The following is a 22,280-nucleotide window of genomic DNA, read 5'->3' as shown; positions in this document are numbered from 1 at the left end:
AGTGGGTTTTGGTGGCAGTAGAATTTGTAAGGGCTTAGTGTTGATATTTTGAGGAGATTTTCCTAAGGTTAATGGTTCTGAGTTACCAACCTCATAGACATTTCAAAATAACTATAAGTTACCTTCTAGGGCACAGCCTTGGCGGGAGAGCCTAGAAGAGATCTACGTAGTACTGAGTGGCCCTCGGGCCTGAGGAATGTTGGTTTGTGACTTTGCCTCTTAGGATTAAGCCCGTGTGGATGGTTCATCCTGGGAGAGGCCTTGGGGTCAGGCGTCTCTACGGAAATCAGACCTTCAGAGGATATTAATTATTGGTCCTGTGTCTCCTCTTGGATCCAAGGCATGAGAGATTACACCTGAGGTGTTTGCAGTCCATGACAACTTGGCTCAGGAGTGCAAGCTCTGTGTCTTTTGTGACATCACCCAAAAGAAATTCATGGTATGTTCTAGAGGACTTCTGGGAAATACGCGGAGAAACCGTCGTGTGGTTTTGGATGTCCTCACCCTGGATCTCCACTGTGCCTGTGGATCTCCCTCCACAGGCGGGAGGGATGCTCCCTGGAGAAGAGGCGTCTTGGGCCTGGGAGCTGGATCATAGCCCCATATCTGAGTCCTCCTTTTTTTTTTTTAGTTTCCTGGCCTAAGGTGGGCTGGGCCTCTGGACCGGAAGTCACATGGATGAGAAAAGAGCTACACCCTTCCTCCATCTCTGTCCAGCTTCCTGTCCCCATAGAACAAATGAAGCCCAAGGGTGTCAGCTAAGGGTTTGGTTGAGATAAGATCTTCTGGTTTGAGGGCAGGGTGGAGTCCAGAAGAGCTCAGGTGGGCCAAGGGAAATTCAAGTGGCATCGGAGAGAAAAGATGAATGCTGGGGTCACCTGTTCTGCTCATCAGAAAAAAGGTCTAGAGTCTGTGCCCTGTCTGATGGTCTTTTAGCATCCTCCAATTTGTCCCACCTGCTTAACCTTTCTCTTTCTTGGACAATCTTGACAATCAAGCATTTGCCAAAGAATTGTAGTGGGGTGGGAGATTTATTATTTTAGACTTTCCCTGGACCCAGGTCATGGGGGACAAAGTGGCACAACAAACTTGCTGGCCAGTCCATTAGCTTTGAAGAGTCACACTTGCTGAGTTCAAAAAATTAAAAAGATGTACATGCAGGGAGACTGATATAAATTTAGAGCATGACTAGGTTTTGGTCCATGAAATAATTTGGCAGATATTGGTCTATTCGGTCTTGTTTGCGATCAAATCATAGATTATAGAATCCTCTAACCATAGAGCTGGGAAGCATGTTAGCTAGAGACGACCTCGAAATTCCTTGGTCAAACACGTGACATGTGTGAGTCCCTGAGCGGCTGGCTTCCCCACAGTGGCACCGTGTTCCTGCCAGGTCCACGCCAGGCCGGGGACTGTGTTGAGAGGATGCTTCTTTGGCAGGAAGCATTTTTTTTTTTACATATATTTATTTTTTAGCTGTATTTTTCCAAAAGCTAGAGATGAAAGGCTCATCTGAAGTCAGTTCTACAGGAGGACAGGAAATAAGAACTGACATTGACAGTGACTTTCTGGAACACTTCTCTGCAAGCTACCCCTTACCCTGGCCCGGGAGCTCCCTCCACTCTCGGCTTGCTTATGGCATGGAGTACCGCAGGCCGAGTCTGTGTATCTGGGCTCGGAAAGCTGTCAGAAGACAGGGTTGGGGTTCCAGATCACTGGAATCTGAGGGACTCCTGGGGACCCTGTGAAACTGCCCCAGTAGCTGGGATTTGGGTCACACTCATGGTGCTGACTTTCTCTGAGCCTGGCTCTGCTTGGCTAAGGGAGAATTTATATTACAATATAAAGACCACAAAACAGATGCTCTTCCCTCTCTTTGGGTTAGAGTCTCAGGTACCTTGGCCTGGTTTCCTAGGGAGTGTTGAAAGGAGGGCTGTGCTGCTTAGTTAGACAAAGTCCCTCTTGTCTTCTCTTCTCTGCTTTATATTCCACTGTATATTCCCTGTAATTAAACAGCTAAATCAGGTTTAGTTATCTGGCTTGATGGAAGAATCTAGAACACCGATTGTCTTCAAGTTCCCTCCTAAGAACGTCAACATAATTTTTCTATTTCAGTATTGCACACACTCTGCTTTCAGAGAGAGGGGAACAGAGACACAGGGATTAAAAAAAACTCCACTGTCCAATGTTTACTCCAGCGCTGATCTCACTGGCTCTCCGAACTTGGGGGGCATACACTGATATCTAAGAGACCCAAAGAGAGACTTCTGTGCAAAATAACTTAGCTGAGCCATCTTACATTTTTGCTCTGGGAAGATTAACCACTAATGCATGCTGTGGTCTTGGGTAAGCAAGTTTACTTCTCTGGACGTCTGTTCTCCTCCTGTGCAGAACGAAGGAGCTGATTTAGGTGGTCTGTATAAACCTTTCCCTTTCCGACTTTCCCAGCTCCGCTCTGTCTGGCCCCACCATCAGCCTTCTCCTTGCACGGGCGGGCGTGTGACCTCGTAGATTTATGGGGGCACTGGCTTTCCCCAGCAGCTCATTTCCACTGCTTATTACCATGGGGATGGGGGTCATTAGTCTGCTTTGCTTACTGAATGAAGCCTCCACTCTTGAGATTTTATGCAGTGATGGCAGCTTTAACCTTTAGGACTAACAGCAGCAAAAATTTTGATTGCACTTGATTAATCTTGGAACTGAAAAGTGACTTTAGGGAGCACTGGTTGGTGGGGAAGAGACTGCAATGCTTGACCCTTCAATAGCTGCTGATCTCCGGGGAGCTGTGTAGGGGCAGGACGTGTGTGGGGTTTATATAGGCTGAGAAGGTGAGTTGTGTCTCAGTTTCTTCTTTCTGCTGGGATTTGTGTAGTCAGGTTGACAGTGGTTATGGGAGGGCACTGGGTCGGGAGAGTGCTGTGATGTTATGTGGAAAGGAAATGGGAGAATTGTGAATAAATATCATTCTGTGGATGAAGAAGAATAAGAAGAAGGAAGTATGCTTTGTCTAGAATTAGTTCTTAATGGTTAACCTCAGTTTTTTATTAATTCTATAGGCTTCTAGATAGTTGATGGCTAATATTTTCTCAAGGGGGCTGTAGGGTAAGAGTGACTCTATATAGTCGTGGTGTTTTCAACAGAGGCCCAAAGATTCTGTAACCTGAAGTCTGAAGAGTAGAGAGACTCCTTCCCATCTAGAATTTCTGCTGCATCAGTGAGTACAAGGAGTGGTTATTCGGTGTGGCATCAATCCCTGTGAGATGCTCAGGATAAAAACAATGTGTCCCAGAAAATTCTGAAAATGCTGCCAACTCCTCTGTTGGAGATAACATTATAGAATACTATAGTAAAAATTCAAAAAATCCTACAGGGTGAGAGGAACTATTTAATTCTATTTTATCTCCAGGCACCAAAATGCATTTGAGAACAGAACCATTTGATTTTTAATATCTCACACCACCTGTGCTCTGTGGACCCGACGCTAGGAAATGCTACCCCATGGGGAACTCTGCTGGTGGAATCTTAGCCTGGGTCTCCTTAGCTGCCCAGATGCGGACCTTGCTCAGGACCCATGTAAGTAGGATTTTCTTTCTAGATCCTGGCAAAGGCAGTACATGGACTTATATCCCATTTTTGATAAGTTGACCAAAGGCATCTTAAAATTCCAAGTACAAGGTATAAAACCAAGAATAAATGAAATGAAAGGAAAGTGAATAGCTTTCATAGGTGTAACCGCTGGAGAGGTATACTACTCCACGTCCACGGAGGAGGCACACACTATGAACGGGAGGGGTGGAGAACAGCTAGCAGGTGAAGGTGAGGACAGTTTGCCCCAATTACCGCTAAATCCTCCAGCTGGAGAGAGAGAAACTAAAATGAGGGCTGTTTTAGGCCAGTTTCTTTAGAACGTAGAGCCGGAAGCAAACATGCTAGCCTTATTTATTTTTTTTTTGGAGAGGGCAATGTGAAGGCAGCAACAGTGAGGGGTAAGAAGATGGGGACCTGGGGAAGACCCAAAATGGTGCATTATGGAGTTTATCACATCCTGACGAGAAGACACACAGCCAGGCATTTGGGCACAGGGAAAATATTCGGAAAGAATGTAAGGGATGGTCTGGGAATATCTTGGAACAGTCCTTTGGCGACTCGACTCTAGAGAGGGGAGAGGAAGGAAGAATTTGTCGCTGGATCCTTTCCGTCACTGGCCTCTCACTATTCAGAGCTGACCTCTTTAGGCAGCGCCTGGCGAAAGCAGAGCCTCCACGAACCAGCCTGCGCTGGGTCTGGGTGGGAGTTTCTGAGGCTGTAAGCATGCCGGGAGCCACGCTGAAGCCCAGCTCCTGCCCTGGGGGAGGCCGAGATAGCCGGCAGTTTCAGAAGATGAGGTGATGTCGCTGTAGCAGCCAGGACTGAGCAAGCAACTGAGGTCCAGGGACAGGTAGGACCAAGCAAACCTGGAGGGAGCATAAACTGAGTCTAGTACAAGGACAATCTTGAGAAACAGAAATGGATTTAATATCTCAGGAAGGAGAATGCAGTAAATGCCAGACCGTGGGACCTAGGCATGATGACACAGGATGGGCAAGATGAGCCAGAGAGTAAGAAATGCAACCTGTCAACCTTCCCCATCACCCTCTGGCTTTTGACAGAGCCATTTCCTCTCAATGGAGAGTTGACAAGAGTCAATTTATACTTTCTGCCCAAACACCATTCTCCACCTGACAGCCACCTTTAGTCTGGACCAGGAAATGGGGGGCCTTAGGTGCTGGGAGTTAGATTGTTTGTCTTCCAGGCCATGACACGTTTATTTTGGTTCAACCTTGGATCATCTACTCCCAGAGATCCATGCCTCCTTTGTGCAGAAACCCTCCTCTTTGTGGTCTCCAGCCTGACACTTGGCGGGCCTGGCCCAGCTGGGAGGCCATCTAGAGTTACATCTTCACAGGGGCTCACAAAGATTGTTTTCCCCAAGCTTCTCAAGTGTTTTGTGAAAGAAAAACAAAAAAGAAAGAAAAAGATAGGAAGTAACTGCTCCCTTTTTACCACATAACTTGGGCAAGGACTCAGTGGGTGCGGAGTCTCTGGCCTGCCAGGCATCCCGTTCTTCTGAAAGGTTCATCACAGAGTAGGATGCTTCAGAACCATGGGGCAAAACGAGGCTGAATGGGGCTCAGAGGTCTGCGGCTTGGAGTGAGGTCACAGGGTTAGACCGAGGTGGACCCTGAGCTTCTTTCCAGTTGTCACATTGTAAACTGCTGCTATTTGGCTCAGGACGGTTATGTAACTTCCTAAGGTCACACAGCAACATGCAAAGCACATTGGATTCAAACTCAAGGATTCCTAAATCCAAAGTCTGTTTGAATCTTTTCCTTATCCTACAGTCTGATTTCTCTCTTAAAGGCTCTCAAGCTTGGCCGACAGTGATAATAGGGGGGTGCTTTGGGGTTTTAAATTCCCTTCAGATTGATAGCACAGTACTGTCCCCAGAGATGAACATTACGAAAGTTAGATTAATTTAGAATTAGCAGATGTCAAGATTTTCTACATTGCTATCTTCTCTTTGTCCTCCTCAGAGACTGGCCCTCCTATGAGCCTAGAAAATACTTGGGGGGTAATCCTGTCTCTAAGTTAGGGCTGGGCTTCCTTGTGGCTTAGAGAGTTTCTGAGCTGTGCCTGGTCTGGGACAATTTACTACTGTGACTATGCACTCAGAGGTCATTGTGGCCATTCCCCAGCTTCTGAGCATGGTGATTCTTGAAGACCACAGCAGAAGAAAATGGTCTTGCTTACTTATTTTTGTTCTGGTTAATAATTGTGAGATTTATCAAAGTGCCATTTACTAATGTATTTGGATATAAGTGGAACATATGAAAGAATTGCTTTAATTTTGACTTTGTTTTAGAGGACCTTCCAGACAACTTATATCACTGCTACATAAACAGTTCAGGCCATTGTTAGCACCATTGTTATTTCTAAAAGAAATAAGATCCTAGAACTAAAGTTTCTTAAAGAAGGCCCTTAGCTTCTAAACATGCAATAATTAATTCAGAAATATCATATGTGTCCTGTGGTGTTTCTTAGGTGCTACTTTATTGCAGAGGCAGAAGAGGTTCACTTTCTCTTTATTAAGACCAATATGGCTTTCTTTTGGAAAATCAGAAAAATATTTAACAATAAAATGTTGATGCTAGAAAAGATCTTTGAGAGCATCTAGTCCAGACATAATGAAAACACATTTTCAAATATGTTTTATGAATACCTGGCGCCTCATAAGGAAGTTTCAGGGGTACCACCAGCATTTATTTTATGCATATTTTATCTTGAAAAAAACAACAACAACCCAACTGTTCTAGAAGCTCTGATAAAAACAGCACATATATTCTACATTTCAAGGCCTTTGAGAATTCCAAAAAGTTAATTCGTGCTGCCATGCTGTTTAGAGGAATGTTAGTTGCTGTAAAAAGTTACACAATAGATCAAGCATATTAGTAGAGTAACGCCTAAAATTGCTGTTTCTGAATGCTGGAAAGTTCTTCAAGCAGAGATATGGGGATCCAGGCTTCTTCCATCTGTGGCTTCATGGGACTTGCAAGTTTTCTGTGTCCCTCTGCATTGAATCAGCAGAAGACCAAAGAATATGGAACATTGTATGTAGAAGGTTCTTTGAGGACTGTGCACATCCATCCACTCACATGTTATTGGCTAGAAATCTGTCACGTGGCCATATGTAACTGTGAAGGACTCTGGGAAATGTAGTCTGCCAGTTTACCAGCCTTACTAGGTTACTCTTTTAGGCACATGCTTGGAAATCAGACCTATTTATCTAAGGAGGAATCATTTTTACACCATTTATCTGTGTGAATCTAAATTTTGAGACTGTGTAATTAAATTTAACAGAAGGTATCAGCTCTTATTCATAGCTCAGTATATATTTTTATATTCATCAAAAGCCTACTTTTATCCGTTCTGTAAAATATGAAGTTCTACTGCTAAAAAACCTTGAAAAAAATACAGATCAGTTGCTATTTCCCCATTTTATAAGAAATAGAGACTCAGAGAATAGTACCTCCCCAAGGTTGTATTGATGAAGAAACAGCTGGTATTTTAAATCAGACTTTCTGGTGCTGAATCCACAGTCTTTTCTTCTATTTCACTTCTTCCAGGGCTTCATGGCCTTCTTAGCTTGGATGTTTTTCAGCCTATTTTCATATTCTTACTCTGCAAGTGAAAGACCAGCTGAGACTTGAAGGTTGTTAATTTTGTCTGTAAGATTTATCTTGCATTTCTGGTCCAGCTGCTTCATGAATCAACATTCAAGAAGCATTTATTGAGCATCTATTATATGTCACACATTGTGCTGGGAGCTGAGGATGCTGTGATTTGATAGACACCTTTCCATAAGAGTCCTGCATGGTAGCAGAGGAGCCAGATAATAAATAATAGAAGAAGAGTGTAAATGTATATATTTGCAAATAGTTGCTATGAAAGAAACAAACAAGAGGCTGAGATGGAGAGAAACTGGGGAAGTGAGGTCTGTCAGATGGAGTGATCAGGGACCCGTGGGCTTCTTGGCCCAATCTTGGACACGTTCCAGGTGTGGCCGGCCAGGTTTGTGAGTCATGATCCTAGAAGTCATGGCTTCCTTCCCCTCCGAGCATTACCAGTGAGACCCTTGGCCCAGAAGTGGAGGTCCTTGGTGTTTTGTACAGCATCAGCAACATAAAACTGTCAGTGGCTGCAGAATGTGCACAGATGTTAGAATAAGTACAAATAATTAAAAGAAGAAAATGAATCCAGACTCCTCCAAGAACTAAATAAGAAAAGGGTTTCCCTGATGACTGATGAAGTAGTTAAGTGAAATACAAAAGACAAATAGCTTTTCCATTTTTTAGAAAAGGGTAGGTAGGGGAAAATTTTTATTAACTATTCATTGGCATACTTGTTGCCGTTCCTTTCTCTCTGAGTTTTTACATCTGTTTTTTTTTTTTTAATCTAGAGCAGAACCTTCCTATGCAGGTGAAAACAAAGGCAGAAGAGGCAAGCCCATGTAGGGGGTGGGTACTGAAGTGGACACAGAGCCTAGAGTAAACATAGAAGCGTGTGGGGTGTGTATGTGTGTGCGGGGGGGGGGGGGGTATGTGTCATGTGTGTGTGGGTAGTGTGGTGTGAGTGTGGTGTGTGTGTGGAGTTGAGCCCCTGCTGGGCAGATGATCAAAGGCCTGATGGGCAATGTTGAGGAGGAGAGCAGGCACCAGCGTTACCTGAAGCCCCTCTGAGAGGGAGGGGCCAGCTGGGAGTACGCATGTGCCTCTTAGAACTCCAGCCCCTGTGTTAAAAAGAGACCTTAAAGGGAGCCTAGTTCAACCTCCCCATTTCCTATGTGAAAGGAGGTGGGCAAGGAGAGAACCGCTGTGCTTGGACTTGCCCGACACGGTAGTGATTGGAGCCATGTCTAGGACCTCAGTCAGGGCTGCTGTTCCCACCCCGGTTCCGGCCTGGACACCATGGGACCAGAGTGAGGGACATCACCCTGTGGGTGGGGGTGAGAGAGAAAGGGAAGAGAAGGTGTTATAATGTACCGCACCCCAGATTCTGAAAGGCACTGTACTTCATTTCATTGAGTTCACGTAGAAACACCCAGTCCAGATGAATTTTGAAGAGTTTTATTAGAGGAGAAAATTTTAATATGCCGGCCATATATGGCTGACACGGGGCATCTGCAAGCCCAAATGGTGCAGTCCCAAAAATAGTTCAGAGGCTGCTTATATACCCTTGATCACACACAGGCAGGGGAGAGCATGACATTATGGCATTTTTTCAAGGCTGTTTAGGGATATGTTAAGCCTAATCTGGAGGGACCCGAACCATGGAAGACACAAACAAAGTCCTTCGATTACACATGAAAGCTTTATTGTCTTAGCTTGGCCAACTGGCAGCAACTCTGACAGAAATCAGAGGGAGAGCGTGCCAGCCCTTTGTTCTACCTAGTTTTTATAGTTTTGCAAGCAGGAAGTACAGAAGTAAAAAATTGCAATTAGGAGCCCTTTACTACTATTGGTTATAGTCATATGTCCTTTAACATAATAGGACCATGTTCAATTTGCAAGCCATACATCCTTTTGGAGAAAACAAAATTTACAAGCCAACACAATGGTAGAAAGATGTCTCTTTACATATTAAAAGGCATTCCTATATTATCTAGTGTTTATCTGCCATCTCTCTGTCCAGAGTCACACGTGTTAACCACACGCATTTACATAGGAGAGGTAGTTTCTGTGGGGACAAATGCCCGCAAATGGCTCATTGCTATAAGAAAAGGTTTATTTTGGCTTTTCTCTCCCTGTACCTGGCTAGCCATTCACCCCTTTCCCCATAGGGTTGGTGGAATGTCTGGGAATCCATGTTTTCCTCCCCTTTGCATTTACAATACAATGCCAAGGGCTATCCTGGTTTTATGCCAATCACACAGTACAGAGACTATTTCTCACAATTTCTCTGCACATCTTAACCCAAATTAATGAAATGTTTTTCAAGCCTCTTAAAATATGAATATTGATTCTGTAGCTTTTGGTACTTTATAACACCTGCGGGTGAGGTGGCACAGTGGCTCCTCAGGATACACAGAAACATTAAGACTTTCATGCCCTGGCCGGTTGGCTCAGTGGTAGAGCGTCGGCCTGGCGTGTAGAGGTCCTGGGTTCAATTCCTGGCCAGGGCACACAGGAGAAGCGCCCATCTGCTTCTCCACCCTCCCCCTCTCCTTCCTCTCTGTCTCTCTCTTCCCCTCCCACAGCGAGGCTCCATTGGAGCAAAGATGGCCCGGGCGCTGGGAATGGCTCCTTGGCCTCTGCCCCAGGCTCTAGAGTGGCTCTGGTTGCAACAGAGTTACGCCCCGGAGGGGCAGAGCATCGCCCCTTGGTGAGCAGAGCGTTGCCCCCTGGTGGGCGTGCCGGGTGGATCCCGGTAGGGCGCATGCGGGAGTCTGTCTGACTGTCTCTCCCCGTTTCCAGCTTCAGAAAAATACAAAAAAAAAAAAAAAGAAAAAAAGACTTTCAAGGTAACACAATCAAAGATGTTTACAAAACTTTCAGGGTTCATCTTCCCTCACTAGCCTAGAGGATTTTACCCTCAAGATTCCAGGAAGGGGGAGGAACTACAGTCAATGAAAGGTGGTATGTAAATTCTGCCTCCTATTGAAAGAGAAGAAGTTTCTAGGTTAACCTTTATTTTAGATTTAAAACTGAATGACCCATTGTTCTTGCAAGCCAGAAACTTCTATGTTCTTCTCCCTCCCTTCCCTAAAGGAGGGACGGGACAGGAAAGCCTGACAGGAAAGCCTGACCTTTCCTCCCAGAATATCAATATCAATTTTTAGCTTCTTGGTACCTTACAACAAAGGCAAGAGCACCATGGGGCTCACCACCATCCACTTTCATTATTTAAAATCATTTTCACTGCCTAAAATTATTTGTTACCTAAAATGTGTCTCGTTATAAACTTTGTTTCTAACATAAACATTATTTTTATAAAACATAGTTTAATGTTTAGAGTTTTACACATAATTCTAAACTGTTAAAAACACCTGTCAAATATGTAAAAATGGGACAGCAACAATGTTTCTTTTAAAATTGATTAAATTAGTTGTGTCCTTGCTAAAGGAAAAACAAATGTTACAGTTCCAAGGCCAACTTTTGCTCACTTATTCCAATAAATAAAATTCTAAAAATAAATAAATAAATAAACAAACAAACTAATGAAAGGAAGCCTTGCCATAGTGGTTAGGTCAAAATAAAAAAAGTTATGTTTCTGAAAAAAAAAAAAAAGTTATGTTTCTGGAGACAAAGCCATGCCCTGCACCCTTTGAAAGCTGGGATGATATGGCTAATTATAAAAAGGATGGGGACTAAAATATGGCCCAAGGTGACCACTACTCAGGAGACATACTTCTGACATGTTCTGTCATGCTCGGTGCCTTTAGCCATGCTACACACTGTGCCTGGAATGTTCTCCCTCCTCCCCACGCTGCCACCCCCAGCCCAAGTTTACCTAGTGTTGGGCAGATAAAATATATTATGCTCACTTTGTCAAAGACGGCGCTGCCCACGAGGAGGCCTTCGCCCAGGTGATATTAATGTGTGTTGGGGGTGGGCTAAAGGCAGGCAGAATCCTTGTAGCCTGGGGCTTGGTTTTGGGATTAAGCCTTTCCTACCCTTTTTTGATGTGGGGTGGTACAATCCCATCATGCCTCAGAGAAGTGACTTTGTATTAGAGACTTCCCTATTTTGTATATTGGATTAAAGGTTTGGATTTCTACACTATAAAATGGGAGCGGAACTAGAGCTTGCACTCTTGGTTCCTGGATGATTAGCATGAGAGAGCAGAGGGAACAGAGCAGAGAGCAGAAAGAGGCCATGTGGCCAGGAGAAGCAGCCAAGATGGCGGAGTGCTGAGTGAGAGGCCAGTTTGTGCAGTTTGATGCTGGAGAAGGAAGGAGATGGGGAACAGAGGTGAATAAGTCTGGTGAGCTAGAAACCTTTGATTCTAGGAAACTCGGATAAGTCAGTAGCTTTGTGAGCACTGAATGTGAGTGGGTTTTGGAGCCCAGTGTATGTTTTACTTGCCCGCTGGGTGCAAGCTAGAATTAAAGATGACAGCCCATCAATTCTTGGCTCCGTTGTTTCTTTACCGACCTTCCGAATCCAATGCAAACCTGCATGTGAATGGCCACGATGGTGGCTCCTGGCCTAACACCTAGTCAACAGGTACTCTTCTTTCTACACATAGCTCCGGTGTCACCTTTCTTGTGAAATTGTTCTGAGCCTCCCAGATGTCAAACTTCTGAGCCTCCCAGATGTAGAACGGACTAACTTCGATATCCTTCCTACCTTTTCCCAGACATCCTTCATTGGGCCCACATTATACTGAATTGCATCCACTATTAACATAGCTGTCTTTCTGAAACAAACAGTAGCCTGGACAAAAGGAATCTTATCCTGGCCATCTCTTTGCATCCACTGCATGTAATGCTCAACCTGACAGATACAGACACTCAGGATAGCTGCAGATGAGGTGCTGAGGCTGAGAAAGGCCCACGCTTAGACCCCTGGTGGAAGGACTTCCTACCTGACCCGATGAGGCAGGGGGTTGGGGGCTGCTCGCGTTACATCCTCTGGCAACGTGCAGGAACAGGTGAGGGCCTGTGCATCTGGACTGTGTTAGGGACGAACCTGGCTCAGAGAAGGGTGAGGGGGGATACATTTGCCCCCGTGGAGCCCCTTTCTTTCCAGTATCAGTCTTAAGAAGCCAAGTGCAGCTTAAGCAGAAGCTGCGTTCTTAAGGTCCCGCCGCAGGAGGCTATGTTGGCCCGGCTCCCCGGAAGAGTCAGAGCTTCTAGGTTCTGAGAATTTGTTCCCTAATCTCTGCTTTCAGGACTCCCAGCGGCTGGAGTCTGCATGAAAGGGGCCTTTGTCTGATATGGGAATGGTTTGGGGCTAATCTTTCCTTGGAGGCATTTTAATTCACTTTAATGACTCTGCCTCCTGTCAGGCTTTTCTTTGGTGGTGGAGGGGTTTGTTAAAGAGATTCGAAGGAGGAACAGGAGCCCCCAAATCTGAAAATAGCGTTCTGCTAACTGTATTAGGATGTTCTGGAGTGCGTGGGGAGGGGGCAGGGTGGAGAGCAGGGACATCGTATATCTAATAAACACACGCACGTATAAATACTGCATGTTCTTGCACCGAGCACGTCCACCAGCCTGCTGTGACTCCCCCCACCCCAGTCCTCTCCCGCTGACACTGGGGGAGGTGAAGCAGACAAGACAGAATGATGTCATCCCTAGGACACTGTCCTTTTTCTCTCTCTCATTCTCTCCTCTAGTTTTGTATAAACACAGCTGTTTGTGAGGAATGCTGGCTTGGGAAAACATAAACCATCCGCATGAATGACCTCTGCTCACCAAGGCACATGCTTCCTACTGAATGTGGGAGTCTGGAATGCTTTCAGCCCGGCGGACCCATTGTCCTCGTGTCTCCACGCCAGACCTTTCAGCTTGCTGGTTGTGGTCTGGGGTGACTGGGGTCAGGGACCACGCAAAGCCCTGCAGACCAGACAGAAGGTCTGGTTGCAAGTGACATCTGAGACAACCTTGTGAAAGATTCCTAGAGGGCCATAAAGAGGGGAGGAGGGCTGTTTGGGGCTGGGGGACGTGGTAGAGGTTGGAGGGGTGGGTGCAGGCACTCCCTGATTGACCAGCCTTGTCCACGTAGCTGCCAAATAGCATTGGTGGGCTTTGGACTCAGGCTTAAGGCGAAGCTCTTAAAGAGGGGTGTTGGGGCAATGCCCCCCTTGCCGCCACATCCCGTTCCTCCATTCTGGTCCATTCACAGTCACAAGCTGGGACCCAAAGCCTTTTATCCTTTTAAGGAATAGACATGGGGCAGCTAAAGGGAGAAATCAGACCTGACCTCAGCTGTCCAGCTCCTTTGAAACCCAGCAATACTGCGGCCCCGGCAATTTATTGCTGGTGGATTTCCATTTCCAGATGGTGACCTCTGGATTTCGTAGGTTAGGGTGGTTTTATTCTAGCTGCTGAACTTGGCATCTGGGCCGAGCACATGCTTGCTTGCTGGCCCCCTCCCTGCCCCCAGCCCAATCCATGAAACCTCTCTTAGTGCTCCACTCGCCCGCGTGGTTTGGTGGATGCAGCTGCAAGGGAGAGGCAACGAGGCTCCCTGTGCCTCCTGTTCCAAGGGCCGGACACCCACCCTACCGTGGCCCAGAGCAGCTGTCGCTGGAAATGAGTGGGGTTCAGTGTGAGAGATAGAGGGGTGGGTGGTGAGCCAGTGGTCTTTCTGAGTCACCTCCGGGGGCTTCCGTGGGGAGAAAGACAAGCTGTGACCTATTTTTCCATGTTAAGTGAGTATCGCAAAGGTATGCGCTCAGAGCCACGGAGGCAGCATTGGGCTCCGGCTTGCCTCTCTTGCCGGCAGTCTGCTCAGGCAAATGGGGGTCTGCGTGCTGTGTCAGGAGGGCTGCTAGACACTTTCCATCTGCTCCAGCTCTGTCCTCATAAGGACCCCGCATTATTAAACAGTGTTATTTTATAATTAATGATAAACAGATAAAGGTAGTTGAAGAAATATTACCCAATGTGCTGATGATGGTGCTGGAATTCACACCAGTTTGAATTTCAGTGGCCATGCGTTCCAGGAATTCAGAAGGTGATAGAAGGGGTAGGAACGAAGAAACAAACCTGGAAGACGGAGAGGGCAGCTGCCTCAGTGAGGTGATCTGAGGAATAATAGTAACATTCCTTACCTCACCAAATAGTCCCCGCGCAGCCTGGAATCAACATCGCGGAGCCATTCCTTTCGAGTTAAGCAAAGCTCTGTTTTCGAAAGCACATATTTCTGGGAAGGGGAAGTCATTTAGCCATTAAAATGTTCTACTAAAGAAAAAAAATCCTTTCATTTTCTTTAAGAATGTTTTACTTTAAATTGTGTTCCTTGTAAAGTAATCCTTCAGAGAAAGGAGTTTGTATCAGAATAAATGTCGGGGAGGGACCTCTTAACGGAGCTGAGAAGTGTTAATCTTTGACATTTACTCGTATGAGCACATTTTAAGAAATTCCTAGAGATTGATAAAATCTGTTAGGGAGCAAAGAAATTTCTCTCTCTCTTTTTTAAGTAGCAGACTATTTCACCATTCTGATTTGAAAAGAAGATAGACACGGTGTTAACTTTCTGAGGGATACCGACATAAGTGTAATCTCTTAGGATTCTGCTTCAAAGAAGGAAAAAGAAGACATTTGGAAGATAGTTTAAAAGCTTCAAATATAAGATGAGATGATATTTGTTAAAGCACTTGGAAAAACCCTATTATTAAGTGAACAGAAGCTATTATTATTTTTCCTAGAAGAGTACCTACTCAGCCGGAGGAAGAGGGTGAGAGGATTAATACCCTAAGGCAGTATTTCCCAAGAGTTTTCTGCAGATCTCTGTGTTAGGTTGTCAGTAAGTGCTACACGGACGCAGGGTTTTCCTTTTTTTTATTTTTATTTTAATAATTTTTTTAATGGGGTGACATCAATAAATCAGGATACATATATTCAAAGATAACATGTCCAGGTTATCTTGTCGTTCAGTTATGTTGCATACCCCTCACCCAAAGTCAGATTGTCCTCTGTCACCTTCTATCTAGTTTTCTTTGTGCCCCTCCCCCTCCCCCTTTCCCTCTCCCTCTCCCCCCTCCCCCCGTAACCACCACACTCTTATCAATGTCTCTTAGTCTCACTTTTATGTCCCACCTACGTATGGAATAATGCAGTTCCTGGTTTTTTCTGATTTACTTATTTCACTTCGTATAATGTTATCAAGATCCCACCATTTTGCTGTAAATGATCCGATGTCATCATTTCTTATGGCTGAGTAGTATTCCATAGTGTATATGTGCCACATCTTCTTTATCTAGTCATCTATTGATGGGCTTTTTGGTTGTTTCCATGTCCTGGCCACTGTGAACAATGCTGCAATGAACATGGGGCTGCACATGCCCCATTGTTCTTTACGTATCAATGTTTCTGAGTTTTGGGGGTATATATCCAGTAGAGAGATTGCTGGGTCATAAGGTAGTTCTATTTTCAGTTTTTTGAGGAACCAGCAGGGTTTTCTTAAATGCATTTGCAAAAGACTGAGTTAGACAAGCATGTTTCTTGACGATAGGAGTTATCAAAACTTTTAATATATAATTGTGTGTGGTAATTCTCCCAGAGGGTGGGCAGTATACTATAGAGGGTTTCCTAAACTTATTTAACCAGTACAAGAAAAAAAAATTTTTTTTGGGGGGGAGGTGAGCATTTGATAAGACCAGTATTCTCTGGAACAGAGTTTGAGAAGCACAGCTTAAAACAGGAGTCCAGATGCAGTCCGATGCAACAGTTCACAAGGTCTGAATTTAAATCCCGGCTGCACCACGTAAAAGAGATGCAAGCTTGGGCATGTTATTTAACTTCCTCATGCCTCAGTTTCTCCCACTTGTACGTGGGAGGAGTAACGTTACCCATTGGCTCAATCTTGAAGGGTTAAACGAAGAGTATCTGCCATGGAGTGAGAGCTCAGTAAACCTTAGCCACTGTCACTGCTGTTGGCATCCTGCCCTGGCCCCTTCGGCATGGGCTGAGCTCTGGCAGAAAGGGAGGAAGTCACCATCATTTCTGGGTCTTTGTTGTTGTCTCTTCCTCCACTTAGAATGTCTTGCCCACCTCGGTCTATGCCAGCCCCCATAACAACAAGATACATCTCCATGCCACTTGCCCCATGAGGATGTCCTGGATTCTTCCGACTTTTCCTCCCTCAGGTCCTCCACATTCCTCTGTAGGAATGTTTGTACTACGCAAAGGGTAAAATGCTCATCTGGGCAGGCATCACTGCGCTTTTATAATTAGACAAGGATTGGTGAAAATGGGCCCTGGGCCAAGCTAGGCATGGAGTAGGAGGGGAACCCAGGAGGAACAAAGAGGGTTAAGTATGTACTATGATTGTAGGTGTTAGGTTTCTCTTTCCTCAGTAACTTTCCAATTAAAAATAGTCTATCCCATTTTCCCTATATGACCACCATGTGCTAGCATTTGTGTTTGGTTGCTATATGGTTAGGGGAAGTAGAAGAATCCCAGAGACAATTACTGCCTATTATTACACTTCAACTCACACACTCTAAGTCTCCTTAGCTGTTGTAGTATTTCTTTTATTCATTCAACAAATATTCACTGAAAACCTGTGTGAGATGAGCACACTGGACACAAGAATGAGTGAGTCAGACCTGATCTCTCGCCCTCGTGAACTTACAGTTTGATAGGACTACAATCAAATAAATAAAATACGCAATAGTCAAACCCGGTCCATGGCAGGCATTTAATCAACGCTTACTTAGTCACTGACTGAATGTAAGAATGACACCGACTATTGCTCCAGGCCAGTTTGTATCAGGCGGGGCTGCTGTGTTGGGTCACACAGGCCAAGTGCCCTGGGCAGCTCCAGGAACTCCATCCACAGAGACAAGATATGGAGTTTGACCCTCGTCTGGGTGAGGTATAGGACTTTTGGACATTGTGCCTGATATATAAGTTGGTTCTGCTTCCAGATGGAGGGGAGTATTCCTTCCCGATGATTCTGCCTTAGACTGACACGCACCTCTGAAATGTTTCATCGCTGCCGTCACCTCTTTCAGAGTTCTCACGGACCTTTGCATGTACCATGTACCACTGTTGGCAGTTTTATCATCATTATTAGTCTGTCTGTCCCCTCACTCTGAGCTTTATACAGCCAAACCTGGTATCCCCTGACCCTTGACACAAAGCCTGGCACACGGTAGCTATTCAGGACCTGACTGTGGCGGAATGAGAAATGTCCTGTAAGACGTCTCTGAACAGAGGCCCAGAAATGGCCTCCCGACTCCTTCTGTGTCTGCAGTCTGGACCCTGTGAGCAACCCCCTTTCCCCGACCTTGACTTGAACTTCAGTCTGCTATGCTGAGAAGAGAGAAAGGCGCAGCATGGGAAGAGGAACAGACGTTTTTCTTAGCCCCATGGGCCACCGTCCCCCTGTTGCCCGTGCATCCCGGGACAGATCAGCAGCCAGGTGGAGCTGGCTGACCTGCATCCCCCATCCCTGACGGAAGCTGAAGGCCTGGTGGGAGCTTGCACAGGTCCGGTCTTAATACCCACACAGCTGCTCCAGGGCTGGGAGACCTGGCAGGAGGAGAGCACGGGGAAGACACAGCCCCCAGGGCACCAGCAGAGACTTTGCAGGCCGGGGAGTGTCCGAAGGACTAGGCTGTCTTCCCAACTGAGGAGACTGGTGAAAGGAGGCCCCACAAGTCCGTGAGAAGGCTGAGACTGGAATAAAAAGTAGGGGGAAGACCAAAATGAGAAGTTCCCCCTTTCAGTGCTTCCTGGAGGCAGAAAGAGAGAGAGAGAACAGGAAATATTTCCATACTATTTGAATGTGAAAATGAGACAAGCGGCCCTGGCCGGTTGGCTCAGTGGTAGAGCGTTGGCCTGGCGTGCAGGGGTCCCGGGTTCAATTCCCGGCCAGGGCACACAGGAGAAGCGCCCATCTGCTTCTCCACCCCTCCCCCTCTCCTTCCTCTCTGTCTCTCTCTTCCCCTCCCACAGCCGAGGCTCCATTGGAGCAAAGATGGCCTGGGCGCTGGGGATGGCTCCTTGGCCTCTGCCCCAGGCGCTAGAGCGGCTCTGGTCGCAACAGAGCGACGCCCCAGAGGGGCAGAGCATATCGCCCCCTGGTGGGCAGAGTGTCGCCCCTGGTGGGCGTGCCGGGTGGATCCTGGTCGGGCGCATGCGGGAGTCTGTCTGACTGTCTCTCCCCGTTTCCAGCTTCAGAAAAATGCAAAAAAAAAAAAAAAAAAAAAAAAAAAAAAAAAAGAGACAAGCGATTTTGCAGCTTGCTGCAGTCCTCACATTCCCTCATCTCTCTGATTCTGGGGAGAGCCTGGGAAACAGGTAGAGACCATGGAACAGGTGAGGACACTGAGGCCGGAGAGAAGCTACTTGGCTCAAGTCTTAAATTCCAAGAGTCTCACGAATTCCTTTCTAGGAAATGTTATAACCAATAATATGTGGTCTGAAGTGACTGCGAGGGTTCTCAGTTCCAACCTCCATGTTTTTCAGATGAAGCATCTGAATGCTGTCATATCTTGTCCCAAGGGAATGGAAAAATATTTGGGGGATGGAGAGTCCAGGAGGTCAAAGCAAAGTGATTGCCTCCCACATCGTTGGTGAAGAGGAGGAGACTTGTAAGGACTCCATCGTGAGATTTTGTTGAATTTCCTATTCCCTACAAGGCTACCTTCTGTGTTTACTGTTGCCCAGGGGCTGCTGGCCAAAGTGTTCAGTGATGGGGGAGGAAAGCAGGAGTCGAATACAGTGCCTTCCACAGGGACGTCCCATTCTCAGAACCTGGTCTCGTCTGTACCCGGCAGACATTCTCAGGGAAGAAGCGGAAGTGACTTGCTGCATTCCAGCACCATCTTGGGCTCTGGAATGAAGTGTGTGGTGTCCCAAAGGCCGAAAGGATTGGCACACGGCAAGGACTGGAACCCTCGGCCCATTCCACAGGGTGTTGCCAAGCAGTGGGCTGAAGGCAGAATGATGATGCGCATTTAGCTTAATAAATGTTCTTGTATCTCAGAAGCTCCGATTGTTCATACAGCAGCAGCTGGGGCAATATGTTTTCTTCCTTCAAATGCAGGCAGAAAGTCACACCTGTTCAGGTAGTGGCTTTAGCACCACTGATTTTTACCTCACTCCTTCCCTCCAAACCTGCCCCTGCTTTTAGTTGAGAAGGTCAGGAGAACAGAGAGAGAATGAGGAGGGGAGAAATGGATGACGTTTAAGCAAGGGTCAATAGGTTTATTAGGTGGACTATGCAGGTCATCTGCACAAGCACCATTCATCTTATTTTACAGGTAGAAACAGAGGACTAGAGAATATGTTGGCCAAGCTCCTCAAAGGTTGTAAGAGGAGACACACCAGGTCAAATTTCAGTTCTGGGGTTTGTTTCTGAGATCCCATGGAATGGGGACTAGCATGGAATGTGGTCTTTCCAGCATCCGGGCACGTGGGAGCCTGAAGTTCCAGCACAGTGAGGTATATGGCACTAGAGTGACTTGTCAACCCCGTTTAAGACACACCATGATTTCAGGGACTTGTCTTCTTCCATAGGTATTTTAATTGATCTCATCCATTGGTTAGGGTGCTTCCAGCTTCAAGAAACAAGAAGAGTTTCACACTTGTTTAAATGACAGAGATGTTTAAAATCTCACAAAGAGAAACTCTAGAGGTAAGATGGACTCTCGGCAAGATATGCTCACCTGGACCCATTTCTTTGTGATTTCTCAGCTTCTTTCCACTCTAAGGCTGTTCTTGCCTCAGATTATCTTCCCTCATGGTGTCAAGATGGCTGCCAGCAGCAGCTGGGGCAATATGTTTTCTTCTTTCAAATGCAGGCAGAAAGGAAAAACATGGAATAAAAGTCCTCACCTAGCACGAAATGCACCTTTATTTCCTTCTACCTCATTGGCCAGTTTAAGTCACTTGCCTATTTCTCGACCAGTAACAGTTGTTAAGGGAATGTCAGGTGCTGATTGGCTTAAATCTGAGCTCTAGGATGAACACCAGTCAGGGAACAGAGACCTGAGCAGAACTGGTCTCCTAGGAAGGAGAAAGGGGTGAGAGATGCTGGGAAGACACCCAAGTGAAGTCCATTATGCTTAGCATTTAGGCATCCCAAAAGGGAGCTACCCACGGGAAAGAGCAGTGATCTCAGAGATGGGACAGTATGGAATCTACTGGTCCCCTCTCCCTGGCCAGAAAAATTAGGATGAGGTGGCAGGGTGGGTTTGGCTCGACACTTGAAGCATAAGCTATAGGAATTTTTGCAGTAAATGACTGCATGTAGCCATTTTCTTTACAAGGGAATCATGAAACTGAGAGGCTCCTAAGAGCTGTGCAGTAGACCCAGTTCAGAAAGGTTAAGCCCCTTGGCCAAGGTTAAGCACTGCTGAGTGTCAGAGCCTGTACTAGCAATGGGTCCTGTGGCTCATATTCCAGTGACCTTTCCATAATCCCAGGAAGATGTCAGTGAGGTGAATATGACATCAGCCCTTTGGTGGTAAAGGTATGTGTAAAGAATGCGAGTTTTGACCTTGGGCAAATTCTTTAATGTCTCTATGCCTTGGTTTACTCACTACTGTAATGAAGGGATCCTATTAGAAAATATTGAATGTACCTTCCAATTCTAAGAATCTATGAATAGCTTTAAATCATGGTTCTCTTCCAAGAATCTGACAACACTTGTTCTATTAGGTCATTTAACTGCAGATTATTTGTTTAAATAGTTTCCCAGGAGTGACCCAGAACATCCTACATAATAAACCAGTTGTTAAATCATAAACAATACGGACAGGATTCACCATCATTATGCTTCCCAAATGAACATCCCCGGGGCCTCTGGTTACTCGAACACTCTGGCTAATGGAGTGTTGTCAGGGATTCCCTATGTGGGTGACTACTTTTCCAAGAATTAGAAGACAGCAGACTGTAACAAACACTAGAACTAGACTTGAAAATATGTGCTTTTAAAAAATGAAGTCAAACTGTGAAGAATCAAAGAACTTTGTGTTCTTTTTTTACCCCCCTTCTTACTTGGTGTTCTCGTCCCCCACCCCACTCCCCGTGACCACCAAATTCTCAGCTTGGATCGCTAAGCCCCACTTAACTAGTTGACTGGTTTAGAGTGTTATGTTCCTGGAGTAGTTGTAGAAACATCTTAAAGCCTCCGGAAATACAGTCAGCCCTCCATGGCTGCAGGTTTTGTACCTGTAGATTCAAACAACCATGGATTGAAAATATTCAGAAACAGAAATTGTTACCTTGTTATTGATGTCTACTATATAGTTAGGCCTATGATGGTTGCATCTGTATGGAACAGGTACAGACTTTCTTTTCTTACCATTATTCTCCAGTCTAAACAATAAAGTATAACAACTATTTACTGAGCATTTACATTGTGTTAGGTATTAATAAGTAATCTACAGATGATTTAAAGTATATGGGAGGGTATGTATAGGTTATATGCAAATACTACTCTGTTTTATATATGGAACTTGAGCATCCACAGATTTGGGTATCTGCAGGGGTCCTGGAACCTAGCCCCTGCAAATACTGAGGGATGACTGGATATAGCTAATGGTAGTGTTTTGGGTCCTGGGATGGTCCAGCATATGAGATATTACAGGAACAAGGAAGTAATCTTAAAGTATCACAAAGCATAGAATCCATTCTGTTTTCCAAGAGAGGTAATAAAACCCCAAAGTTCCAGGCCTCCTTTAGAGCATGAGTTGGTATTATAAGGAAGGCATACAAAAGAGAAAGAGAAAGGGGTTTCCTGAGCCCCGAGAATTTACGTTCATTGTTCTCGCATCATCTCTTCACAATGGCTTTATGTTGTCCCGATGAAGAGAAGAGGGGTGATTGGTGTATACATACCCTTCAGAAGAAAACAATTGCAGAACAACAGGTAGAGTAAAGTTTTATTTGCATTAGGATGGTCTAGGCTACTATTCAGTCACAGCAAATCTCAGGAACTTAACAAGGCCAAGGTCTAGTTCTGCTCACATTATAGCCCAGTGTGGCCAGTTGGCTCCTTGCTGTGGCTTTCTTCCAAGCAAACACCTGGGACCCATGCTGCCTTCATTTTACAATTTCA

The sequence above is a fragment of the Saccopteryx leptura genome, chromosome 7 (genome assembly GCF_036850995.1).
Source record: "Saccopteryx leptura isolate mSacLep1 chromosome 7, mSacLep1_pri_phased_curated, whole genome shotgun sequence".
NCBI classification, from domain to species: Eukaryota; Metazoa; Chordata; class Mammalia; order Chiroptera; family Emballonuridae; genus Saccopteryx; species Saccopteryx leptura.
This window is presented reverse-complemented; position numbering follows the sequence as displayed.